Below are 14,273 nucleotides of genomic sequence, written 5' to 3' on the forward strand. Positions count from 1 at the left end.
ACATTTAAATTGTTCTGTGAAATTTTCAATGCTAGGGAAAGTAGACGTGTCACAAAGATAATGCTTACCACCTTCATGTTTTTTCATCAGCCTTCTGACTGGTTTGATGCAGCCAACAACGAATTCGTCTCCTGTGCCAACCTCTTTATGTCAGTGTAGCACTTCCAACCCATGTCCCCAATTATTTGCTGGATGTATTCCAATCCCTGTCTTCCTCAACAGTTTTTGCCCTCTACAGCTCCCACTAGTATCATGAAAGTAATTACCTGATGTCTTAACAAATGTCATAACCCCTGTCCCTTCTCTTTGTCAGTGTTTTCCGCATAGTCCTTTCCTCTCCGATTCTGCACAGAACCTCCTCATTTCTTACCTTTACAGTCCACCTAATTTTCAACATTCACCTGTAGCACATCATATCAAATGCTTTGATTCTCTTCTGTTCCGGTTTTCCCACACTCCATGTTTCATACCCATACAGTGCTGTGCTCCAGGTGTATACTCAAAAATTTGTTCTGCAAATTAAGGCCTATGTTTGGTACTAGCACACTTCGCTTGGCCAGGAATGCCCTTTTTGCCAATGTTAGTCTGCTTTTTGATGTCCTCCTTGCTCTGTCCGTTATTGGTTATTTTGCTGCCTAGGCAGTAAAATTCCTTAACCTCATCTACTTTGTGACTATCAATACTGATGTTAAGTTTCTTGCTGTTCTCATTTCTGCTGCTTCTCATTACATTTTCTTAGATTTACTCTCAGTCCATATTCCGTACTCCATTCCATTCAGCATATCATGTAATCCTTCTTCACTTTCACTCAGGATAGCAATGTCATCAGCAAATCGTTCATTGATATGCTTTTATATTGAATTTTAATTCCACTCTTGAACCTTTCTTTTATTTTCATCATTGCTTCTTCAATGTACAGATTGAACAGTAGGGACGAAAGACTACGTTCCTGTCTTACACCCTTTCTAATCCGTGCACTCTTATTATTCCCTCTTGGCTTTTGTACATATTGTATGTTACCCATCTCTCACTATAGCTTACCCCTGTTTTTTCCACAATTTTGAACATATTACAACATTTTACATTGTCGTATGCTTTTTCCGTTTCAACAAAACCTATGTGTGTGTCTTGTTTTTTTTCTTCCATTATCAACTGCAATGTCAGAATTGCCTCTCTGGTGCCTTTGCCTCTTCTAAAGCCAAAATGATAGTCTTCTAGTACATCTTCAATTTTCTTTTCCATTCTTCTGTATATCTTTCTTGTCAGCAACTGGGATGCATGAGCTGGTAAGCTGATTGTGCGATAATTCTCGCACTTGTTAGTGTGTGATAATTCTCACACTTGTTAGTGTGCGATAATTCTCACACTTGTTAGTGTGCGATAATTCTTGCACTTGTTAGCTCTTGCAGCCTGCAGAATTGTGCGGATGATATTTTTCTGAAAGTCAGGTGGTGCAGGTATTCTACACACCAATGGGTACAATTGTTTTGTTGCCACTTCCCCCAATAATTTTAGAAATTCTGATGGAATGTTACCTGCCCCTTCTGCCGTATTTGATCTTAAGTCCTCCAAAGCTCTCATAAATTCTGATTCTAATACTGGATCCCCTATCTCTTCTAAATCTACTCCTGCCTCTTCTTCTGTCCCATCAGACAAATCTTCCCCCTTGTAGAGGCCTTCAGTGTACCCTTTCCATGTATCCACTCTCGTTTCTGCATTTAACTGTGGAATTCCCATTGCGCTCTCAATATTACCACCCTTGCTTTCAATTTCACTGAAGGTTACTTTGACATTCCTATATGCTGAGTCAGACTTTCTGAGAATTTCTTTTTCAATTTCTTCACATTTTTCATGGAGCCATTTCGTCTTAGCTTCCCTGCACTCCCTATTTATTTCATTCCTCAGCAACTTGTATTTCTGAATTTCTGTTAACATTTTTGTACTTCCTTCTTTCATCGATCAACTGAAGTATTTCTTCTGTTACTCATGGTTTCTTTGCAGTTGCCTTCTTTATACCTATGTTTTTCTTTCCAGCTTCTATGATAGCCCTTTTTAGAGGTGTGCATACCTCTTCAAACGTACTGCCTACTGAGCTATTTCTTATTGCTGTATCTATAGCCTTAGAGTACTTCAAGGGTGTCTCGTCATCCCTTAGTACATCTTTATGACACTTCTTTGTGTATTGATTCTTCTTGGCTAGCCTCTTGAACGTTAGCCTACTCATCATCATCACTACATTGTAATCTGAGTCTATATCTGCTCCTGGATATGCCTTACAATCCAGTATCTGATTTCAGAATCTCTGTCTGACCATGATATAATCCAACTGAAAGCTTCACATATCACCCGGTCTTTTCCAAGTACACCTCCTCCTTTTGTATTCTTCAACAGAGTATTCGCTATTACCAGCTGAAATTTATTACAGAACTCGATTATCTTTCTCCTCTCTCATTCCTTGTCCCACTTCTACTCTTTCCCTTGCAACTGCATTCCAGTTCCCCATGACTGTTGATTTTCGTCTTTCTTTACATACTGTATTACCCTTTCAATATCCTCAAAGCCTATCACTTCATCTTCAGCATGTGGCATTGGCATATACACCTGAACTATCATTCTCGATATTTGTTTGCTGTTAATTCTTACAAGAGCAACCGGATCACTGAACTGTTCACAGTAACAGACTTTCTTCCCTACCTTCCTATTCATAGCAAATCTTACTCCCGTTCTACGCATGGAATCTTCCTCCAATGTTGGTACATTTGAGTTTGAGTGTATAGTGCAAGAGGACTCACTGTCCTCCCCTTATTTCCACTCACAATAATTAGATGGAACACAAAATTTAGTATAAATGTTTATTGTAATAACCTTTACAATGTACACAGGCAGAATGCCATCTGCGGCTCCTGGCTTAGCTGTAAGACATACACACCCATCCGCTACGGGGTCTTGAAGCTACCTGCTCGGCCATTACAATGGTGCTAATTTTACCTTTGCACACAAAGGACACAGGAGATCCACTTCTGCATGTAGATTACAAGGTCTCCCGACAGGGAGCAGATTATACTGGACAGTCTACCTACCCAGTTAGGAAGCTGCCACTAGATGGCAGATGGAGTGAGTTGCAGAGGCCAAACATACTCCCAGTCTAAAATGAGTCTTCTAATTTTACAAATAACCATAATTTTAACAAACAACAAATCCAAAACAAGGAAAAAACAAAAATATAACTAAACACAGTATCAATGACATAAAACATTAATACACTAACATCTGGGATGCCAACACCACCAAAACACCACTGTCACACTGCACGTGAAACATGATGGATACTAACATGTAGGACTCAAAACAATAAAGTATTAATATCGTAATGCATAAAGACATAAAACTCAGTACTAGCAGCAGTTAGTCCACAAGAAAACATCCACAGCTTCTCAAGCTGATAAGCTGATCTTATGAATTGATCGGTTATTCCTGTAAATGGCAATTTGGCAGTGGGTCCGTATCATTTACCATTACACAGATCTGAGGAACACTTGAACTGTTTCACTGCTTAGGCAGAGGACACAATTTTGCTATAGGCCTCTTAATCTGCTCATTAGCAGTTTTCATCATCACCACTCGCACACACCTATCAGGACCTGGAAACAGCTGGTCAGTGACACTCAGCTTCCACACCAGGAGGAGGCAAGTTATCCTTGCATGTCCGTTTCCTGCATGGCTGCAGATCGTGCATATACTCTGTGGACCACCTCTTCCAAAAGCACTGATGCAACTGCTGTACAAGTTGCCATCTGTGCAACCTGTTGGCGGGAACCTCAAGGACAGGCGGTTCAGGATGAGCACAAAGGGCCTGTCCAATTAGGAAATGACCAGGAGTGACAGCGGCAGGAGGGCCTTGAATTCAAGCCTGCTTCAGTCTGAAGTTCTTCAAATGTCAGTACCACATTGCTGATGACGTCTTTGAGATGTGAATGCATACATTTTTTTATGCCTCCCAGAGTCCACCAAAGAGGGGCATGAGGTGGAGTGAACCTCCAACTGATTGCCTCAGAGGTCGAAAAATTCACCACACCTTCACAGTAGCATCATTAGAGAAAAACACCTTTAAGTTCATTGTTTGCACCTACAAATGTGGTGCCATTGTCACTGTACATTTGAGAAAGTTTCCCTCTCCTTGCAATGAATCTCCTGAGGGTGGCCAAAAATGAACTTGTTACCAAGTAACTAACTAATTCTAGTGGATGGCCTTGGTTGCCATGCGAATGAATAAGGCAATATAAGCCTTGGTGATAACCTTACTCTGTCTTCCACCATGCTTTACAGCAATAGGACCTGCATAGTCTACTCCAGTGTTGGAATTGACGAGACCGGTTTACCCTAACTGACCCATGAGGTGGACTGCTGTCTTAGACTTAAGCCTAAAGCATTTTAAACATTTCCTGATAACTCCTTCGACTTTGTTATGTCCATTGATCCAAAACCTCCTATGCAACATAGCCAACAAAGTTGTGACCCAGTGTGCAACAGATTTTCACGTTCATATATTAAGAGAAGTTTTGTCAAATGATGCTTAGATGGTACAATAGTAGGATGGTGCTCATCATATTGTACATCAGCATTCATTAACCTCCCTCCCACTTGTAAAATACCTTCGGCGTCAACAAATGGGTGCAAATCCCTTAATTTGCTATTACGCGGAATAGCGGAACTGGCCTTCAACAAAGCGATCTCACTACCATATCCACTGTGTTGAGCTGTGCCTATGGCCCTTTTGATAGTGCTTTCGGCATTCCTGTGGAGTGAGTGGTCCTGTTATCATGTCATTGCTGAAGCCTAGTATTATTAGCAAACCCCAGTGCATAGGCCAAAACTCTGTAAGTTTTCTTGAATGATGAATATTTACACAGCAGTTAATCATCAGGTTTAATGACCGACATCAAGGATACTTGTATACACCTTCTGTTGGGTGCATCTCCTACACTAACTGAAGTACAGGTGTTGCAGTCAAGATCACAAATGCATAGCCGTGATGGGTCACACCACCAATGAACAAGTGAACTCAAAGCAGCTGTATTAATACCATGTGCTAAGTGATCAGCAGGATTATCCTCTGATTTGACTTGTCTCCACTTGGCTACTGAACTCAGTTTCTGAATTTCAGAGACTCTGTTAGCAACAAAAGTTCTCTAATGACCAGGACTACACTGCAGCCAACAGAGAACTATTGTGGATTCCATCCACAAATGATTGTCACCACTACCTGTGATGTCTAAGGCATTGGCCAGCTTGTGAATGAGTTGAGCAAGAAGCAGAGCACCACATAGTTCCAGTTGTAGAAGAGACTTGGTTTAAAGAGGCAACCCGAGATTTGTCTGCAGCCAATGAGACTAACACATTGTTATTGGGAAGAACACATCTGATGTATACACACGCACCATGTACCAACTGTGAACCATAACAAAAACCATGAATTTCTGATTTAACATACTGTGAGCAAGGAGTGATCTTCCTGCTAACCAAAATACCATTAAGGGAAGCCGGTTCACACAAATGGGATTCCATTTGTCAGTCAGGTTGAATGGAAGAATTTCATCTCAATCAATGCTTAGTTGCCACAAGTGCTGCAAGAACAATTTACATCTTATGACTGCTGGACTTAGAAGCTGCAGTGGGTCATAGATTGATTTGTAGACAGGACATTGCGCTTGGTAACTTAAGAGAGCCAATGACTTCAGCTGCACATGGCACTGGAATGTGTCAGAGCCAGGGTGCCACAATATTCCTAACTTTTTTATGGCTTGTTTACCAGAAAGATGACAACGAAAGGCACTTCTCTGTCCTGCACAGGTATTTTCTCCATGAGCTTGTGACTGTTGGAACACCCTCCACAGAATTCTCTGGAAATTCTTATCATCAGGACGGAGAGACACTTGACGATACATTTTTGCTATGTCAGCTGTCAGAGCCACATTAAAGGAGTGACATTTTATAATAATGAAAATAAATCTGACTGGACTGTGAGACAAAATATCATTGAGAGGTACTCCATTAGAAGTGGCAGCAGAGCCATCAAAAATTACCCTCAACTTAGTGTAGCTGCATTCCTTGAAGACAGGGTGATGTGGAAGGTAATGCCTTGGACCGACAATACCTTGAGAATTGGAGACCTCCATGTGCCCCAGTTCAACATATTTATGCATGAATGCAGTGTATTCCTTCTGCAGATTCGGTTGCCTTTTGAATTTCCTCTCAAGATGCTCCAGTCTCTGAGAGGATGGTTGTCATGATTCATCTAAGGATTTAAGAGGCTTGTCATGATTCATCGAAAGATTTACAGTCAGGTTTTGCAGTTGAACACATATCTTCCTTCATCTTGTGTTGTGTGGTGCTAATAGTGCTCGGAGCCATTTTAACCATTTTTTTGTGTGGTGCTGAAGGTGAGCCTCACATATTTTATCCTGCTTATTTATTGTTTTCGTAGACAGTTCCTCTACTCCCAAAGCCTTTGCAGTTTGGCATCTAAATTATCACCTCTAAAAAAAGCACGAGGTCACTGTAAGCAAGACATGTTGCATGCAGCTGAAGGCATCCTACCAGACAAAATCCAGCCAAATTTTGTTTTCATCGTTGAAAGATGAATTGGTTTCACAGCCTTTCCTTGTACAACATCAAAGAAAACCCCAGCACCAAGAATTAAATCTGCTGTGGCAGGCTCGTTGAATTCTGGATCAGCGAGCGGAAGATTACATGGAACACTCCAGGGCTCGCTGGTAGGTTACTGGTGACATTGTCTATGATAGCACAGGTAGTTCTAACATGAAAGTCGTTGAGCCTAGATGACAGTTTCCATTACATGTTTAAGACACTGAGGTTGCAAAGGTGTTGTTTATGCCCTTCACAGGAAACGAATGTTTACTTAGTTTCAGTTTTAATTTCTCTGCCATTCCCTTATATATAAAGGATAGCTGGCTCGCACTATCTAGCAGAACTCTGCAAACCTGCTGTCTGCCCATGCTGTCCTTAATGTTGACAACAGCTGTTGCCAGCAAAACATTACAGTGGATGTTTGCATTCCCCTTCGTAGCTTGACGGGCCAAGGAATGGTCTCTGGATTCACTATTCTGCCTATTCCTTGGATCAGCAGGCTTGAGGAGCAGTATGTTGTGCCTTCCCTTACAGGTCTTACAAGGAGAAATCTTTCATTTAGTCAAGAAATGACCAGAGCGGATGCACAAAAAACAAAGCTTATTTTTTGTCATATATGCCCACCCCTCATCAATATTTGGTGATTGAAATCCCTTGCATTTGGTGATAACATGAGGTTCACTACGAAAATTGCGTGACTCCTCAGTATCAGTATTAGCCATATGAGCCCTCCTCAACAGCTCATTTGATTTGAATTATTGGCATTTCCTTGCAGATCTGTTGAGGTGTTATCCCTAAAAATTATCAATTCGAAGGCCTGACAGTTTGTTTCCAAAAAATCTATCAGTTGATTTAATGTAGTGAATGTCAACCCAGACATCTTTGCCTTCCACTGATGACGATCCATGGGTCACGTACTAGACAGAACTGCTTCCAAAAGAATAACTTCATGAAGTGGAACATCATGTTTTAAGAGCTTCAAATGGCTACATACGTGATTAATTAGTTGCCTATAATTGCTCGCTGTGCTATGGCCAACCATAGGTAAGGCCAACAAAGCCTTAGCATGTCTGGCTGCTATTATTTTTTAGTTGTTATACCTCTGCATAATAAGGCCCCAGACTATAGATAGGTTTCCTGCTGTGGCAGGTATATGTCTCAATAGGTATTTAGCTTCATGTCACAAAGAAAAATCAAGTTAATGAAGTTTTTGAATGTCATCAATTGAATTATTATTAGTAATGAGACTGAAAAATGCATTCCTGTATGATGACCACTTAAGGTTGTCGCCTTCAAAATTTGGCAAGTTAATAGCAGGTAGTTACAAAGAACTGACACTGCCTGATGGATTATAGCTCAAAGGCTGTGAAAGCTGGGTGCACATCTTCATTGAAACCTTGATAGTGGATTCAACAAAGTCCCACAAATCCTTGAATTCTGCCCTGTCCTTACCATGATCTGTTGATTTGTCTTCAGTTTCCAGCCATGTTGGGGACAACTCAAAATCAGTCTGAATCCAAGTCAGTCGACTTAATTTTGATTCCAGCATTTCGATGCTGGCACTGTCTGCAGACTACACAAAGCTCGCTAAGCACGCAAGAGTGGCCTTTGCTACACCTCTCTGCTTGACTAATTTCATTTTCTCTGAGGACTCCATTTTAGGACCGAGCGAGGTGGCGCAGTGGTTAACTCACTGGACTCGCATTCGGGAGGACGACGGTTCAGTCCCGCGTCCGGCCATCCTGATTTAGGTTTTCCGTGATTACCCTAAATCGCTCCAGGCAAATGCCGGGATGGTTCCTTTGAAAGGGCACGGCCGACTTCCTTCCCCTCCCTTCCCTAATCTGATGAGACTGATGACCTCGCTGTTTGGTCTCTTCCCCAAAACAACCCAACCCAACCCTCCATTTTAGGACTGGGAAGATGATAGCAGGAAGCCATCAGCTGCACTTATTAGGCTGCAGTGGCAATATGAGGCAGTACAGACTGGAATAGCAGTGGCGTCACAGGCAGTGGCAGCTGGCGTGGCAGGCGTTGCTGTCTCCGATGGCACGAAGTTTTGGCGGGAACAGGAGGTGACATTACCAATGATGCTGGCACTGACACGTTTCTGTGTGTCTCGCGTTTGATTTCGAGACACATTAAACGTTCATAAATATGTCCCCTGTCACTGTTGTTAAGGCTGTTATTGTCGAAGTCCCGAACAGTCCTTGGGACACTCGATAGCGGTCACCAATGAAACCGATAATGTGCGCAGCTCACACGTGGTTTTTTTAAAGTTCACATGGTCATTGTATGCAACGTGGAGGACCAAAAAATGTACACACGGGTTCTTCCTCCCATGGTGGCGCATTTCAGTTTGATCGTGTAGCGCGAGAGGACTCACTGTCCTCCCCCTATTCCCACTAACAATAATTAGACGGAACACAGTATATAATATAAATGTTTATTGTAATGGCATTTACAATGCGCAGAGGCAGCACACCATCTGCGGCTCCTGTCTTAGCTGAGAGACATACACACCCATCCGTTACGGGGTCTCAAGGCTACCTGCTTGGCTGTTACAATGGCGCCAATGTTACCTGCGCCCCCAAAGGACACGGGGGATCCACTTCTGCCGCAGGTTACAAGGTCTTCTGACAGGGAGCAGACTATACTGGACAATCTACCTACCCAGTTTGGAAGCTGCTGCTAGATGGCAGTTGGAGTGAGTTGCCGAGCCCAAACACCTGTTATACCCTTTTCTGCTGCTGTTGATAGTACCCTGTACTCATCTGACCAGAAATCCTTATCTTCTTTCCATTTCACTTCACTGATCCCTACTATATGTCGATTGAGCCTTTGCATTTCCATTTTCGGATTTTCTAGCTTCCATACCACATTCATGCTTCTGACATTCCACACTTTGACTCATAGGATGTTATCCTTTTCTTGACTGTTCAGTCTTTTTCTCATGGTCACCTTACCCGTGGCTGCCCCTCTGGGAGATCCAAATGAGGGACTACTGTGGAATCTTTTGCCAATGGAGAGATCATCAATTTGAGGCCACGTGTCCTGTAGATACATGTTATGTGTCTCTAATGCAATGGTTTCTGTTGCTTTCTGCATCCTCATGCCATTGACCATTGCTGATTCTCCCACCTTTAGGGGCAATTTCCCATCCCAAGGACACAAGAGTGCCCTGAACTCCGGTCCACTCCTCCGCCCTCTTTGGCAAGGCCGTTGGCAGAATGAGGGTGACTTCTTATGCCGGAAGTCTTCAGCCACTATGCTGATTTGTTAATCAAAATTCAAGCAATGGCGGGTTTTGAATGCGGAACCTAGGATGTTTTGATTACTAATCAAAGATGCTGCTCCTAGACCACAGATGCAGGCCACCTTCATATAAGAACATGTAATAAAAATGTGTCAGAGAACGGCTGAAGATTCAAGCTTGCCTTATGGGGCCAGAACAAAACAGAAAATTCCAAGAACCCAGAATTTTTTTGGGGGCTAATTGGTCTGCCCAAAATGATTCAAAATGAACTCCTGGGATGAGTCTTTGCAGTGTGTCTCAACCACATCAGGAGTGAACTCACAAATTTCCTCACAATTGAAGTTGATGAAACCACTGAATGTGCCACTTTGTCTCAACTGGTCTTAATAATTTCGTATGAGCTATCGTAAAACGGGGTTACTTGAAACTGCAGGATAACTTGATGTGATTTTCAACCATCTTATTTTTAATGTTGGCATGATGGTGTGGGTGCTATAATAGTTTGTGTTTGATTCTGAACAACCATATGATGGCCAGTAGTTTGAACAAGAAGTTGTGGTAAGTGAATGATGTTAATATCCTGTTGACAATTTTAGATGTGAAAATTTACCTTTGAAAACTTCCTTTCTAAAAGCCACCATATGAAAATCCTTGTTAGTTTCATGAAAATATAAACATAGCCTACCTTGTTGGTGCTGATGTCACATTAACAATTCTTTATCTCACCAGGCTTATATAAAGTGAGGTAATTTGGAACAACTATAAATACTGCATTTCATCTTCAGTCTTGAGACATGATGATGATGGTCATGATCATCATGATCACGTTTGCGTTGCTGACTACAGTTCAGTAATAATCTAGTGCTGAATTTGAAGATAACTGAGAAAAAGTCAGAAAATATAATTTTTAAGAATTTCGTAATCCAAATGTGACTGATGATATTGTAATGTTCCTAAAGTGCAGTGGAGGCTTACGGAAGGAAACTACAGACAGATTTGTTTCTCAAATTTAAAAAAGAAACAAATTTGGTAGCTAGTTGCTTTCTTTAGCTGTCAAGTGTGTGAAGCAATGTAAAGCACCAGGTGACAAATTTCTTCACAATTGAAGTCATTAGTCAAGTGTCCAATTGTTACATTGTTAGATTCCTCATGTCTTCTACTACAGTAATTAATAATTTTACAGTTAAATTTTTTTGTGTAAATGTTCCTTCATTGTTACCACTAACACCTGATGTTTTTAACATGTGATCCAATGTCAGAAAGAGAAGTGCTTCAAGAAATCCCCTACCAAGGTGTAACTTGCAACACCCATATTTTCCTGTTTTTGTAACATAAAATATTGACCTACAATTTTATTACCTATAGAAAAACTCCATTAGGAACATTCCCCAAATTTTGGAATACATTTTATTGTGTTTCCAATTATTGTTGTGATGCAGAATGGCTTCAGAGTAAGTATTAAAAATAACTCCAAAAGATGGTACTAGGGAAAATAGTTGAGATTATTTCCTTTGTATGACCAAAAAATTGCACTGTAGACAGTGTAACTACAGCTGTTCTCAGTGAGGTGGACAAAATGAAACACCTAAAAAACTTGTAGCGCAGTGGTATGACATTACTCTTCTTGTGATTGGTCACAAGTAGAGTTAAAAGTTTAGGTTGAAGTGGTGTATGAAAATGCTCACTTATTGATCTCTAGGCACACCAGATAATTTAGTTGTTGAATGTTGTGTAACAGGCAATAGTCAAATATGGATCTCCCTCAGCAACTAGAAAGAAATTTCTCTTTTCTCCCCCAGTTGCCTAACTCCTCAGCAGTTCTTGACAAGATGGTGAAGAAATGTATTCCTACCTGTTCTCAGTCTATCAGATGGAATTTGAAATCTCAGAATGTAACCTGTATATACAAATACCAAAAGGGATTTGTTGTCCATGGAAAAAATTACTGACTGCCATATTAAGATGGCACAATAAGTGAGGCTGAAGGGTATGCTCCAAGACAAAGATTTCCTCTTCTGGTAACAATTTTATAAAAATAAAGTCGTGCCTAATTGTGGGATTTTGTGTGATGAACTACAGAAAAGGAATGCTAATGCAGTGAAAACTATTGAATGTATGTCTCCCTTTGCAACATAAAGCATAACGACCTTTCAGGGTACCAGAATTGGACACTCCATTTTTTTTGAAGTTTGTAATTTGAGGTGTCTCTCTCTTCAATGCAAATTGTCTCCACCTGATATAAAGTCAAATTGAAAAAATAGAAATAATGACTTGCTTTTAAAAAAATTATTTGCACCACAAAGATGACATAAAATTGCCTATACAAAATCTAAGACTACTAGCCATATCACAGCTGTTGCCTCTGGTCCTTATAAATGTTTTAATAATTGAATATGAAAGCATCCATTGTTTCAAACAGTAATTTTTAAGTGTACAATTAAAAATTGATTGGTTTTCTGAAACTATTTACTGAATTTAGATTTGTAATTTTTCGTAATCCTCTTAAAATGGTTAGCATGCCAAAATAATAGAGTTATCATGACCAAAGTACATGAAATATCTTCTTACAGTAATGTTTTATGTAGAATTCTTAATAACTTCTTAAGTACAGGCTTGAATTTGATACTAACATGAATCCTGCACCCTTACATGTAGCTGAACAATAATTATAATGAAGTTTGTGTGTACAAATTTTGTAAGTACAGGTTTTAACGTTTGTTTACATCTATTGTACTGATTTTTGAGTAGTAGCTCTGTTTTGTCACATTTTCGTTGTATTTTATGATAATTACGTTCCAGGTATTCTAATCACATTAGTATATCGAATTTGTATTGTTTAGTGCATGCACTAGTATGTGTAAACATCGTGGGATAGTATTGGGTACTTAACAGAATCAGAATTGCAATTTTCATCGAGGGTCATCCCATCCTGCTACTTTACAAGCATCTGTCCAGCATTTCAGGGCCTCACGTGACACAGTCCACCGCTGGGAGCAAGAAGGACAACCTTCATAACAGAGACATTTCACAGAATCAAGAATGGTGTGTGCATGAGATGTCTGTAGCCACATTGTGACTTTGATCAGTGAGTGATACAGTTTTAATGATCACTTATCAGATGCACAGCAGTTTTGACTGCCATTTTTGAAACAATTTTTTTCCCCAGAAAAAGAACTGAAAGTAGCTGTTAATTTATTTCACTTAAAGTCTTCAGACTTGCATCCTAAAGGTATTAAGAGATGAGGGACTTCATGAAAGCATCAGGGGCTTTGACCTTATTAAACATTTTTTATAGATGCAACTTGAGTAATGCTTCTCTTGAAAGTGTTAAACAAATGCGTATAATTTTGACCTTCCCAGTAATGATTGGAGAAGCAAAACACTGCGTCATTACATTAGAATTGGTGAAAACATTCATACAAAACACCATGAATGAGGACAGACTTTGTGCATTTGTGATGTGTTTTTTAACTTCAAAAAGCTCTATTGAACCATACAAATTTTGGTGAAACGGTCAGATGATTTTGCAGCACAGAAGTGGAGATGAACTGATTTCATCTGTGAAGAAATGAATTAAGGTAAGAAAAACATGCATTAATAGGTGATAGAAGTAATTCCTTTGTTGTTACTACCTATTTAGCCTACTAAATGAAGTGCATAAAAAAGGGTTGTAACAAGTTTATCCACCAATGTCACATTTTCTAACATTTTACCACTGCAAAATGTACAAAAAATTGTGTTTTGGAGAATTCATTAATGTAGTGTATCATTCAAACTGCGCATTTCCATAGTACACAAGCATAAATTTGAAAACCAACAAATACTGTACGGTAGTTTCATAGATGCTTAGATCAACATGGCACCTGCTGAGTATGCTTTTGTCAGTCATTCACAGCACAAGATCCATGACACCATGGAAACATCACTGTTTAATCATGCGAACTAAAACTGCAGCCTGAACATGCACAAAACATTAAATGTCTAAAGCTTAGAACTAAAGATGCAAACATTGAGCATGCAGTAAAGTTAACATATAACGCATTAAAGATATCTCTAAAACATGACATTTAGTATGATTTGTTGTGATAGTGTGAGGGAACATGATACTCTGAAATCAATTGTGGTGACGCAGATATATAGCGGAATCCAAGGTCCCATTTAGTTCCATTCAATAAATGTCATAGTCTTCCCCAATACAAAAGTCACAAGCTGCACTTGAGAAAGACTGAATCCCTGACACATGCTAATGGGATGAGAAAAAAAGGATTAAAAGAATCAAGCAATGGAAAATCCAGGATGGAATAATGACAGTCTTGTGAAAAGTATAGATTGCAACTCACCATACAGTAGAGATTTTGAGTTACAGACA

Source organism: Schistocerca piceifrons, chromosome 1 (assembly GCF_021461385.2).
Source record: "Schistocerca piceifrons isolate TAMUIC-IGC-003096 chromosome 1, iqSchPice1.1, whole genome shotgun sequence".
NCBI classification, from domain to species: Eukaryota; Metazoa; Arthropoda; class Insecta; order Orthoptera; family Acrididae; genus Schistocerca; species Schistocerca piceifrons.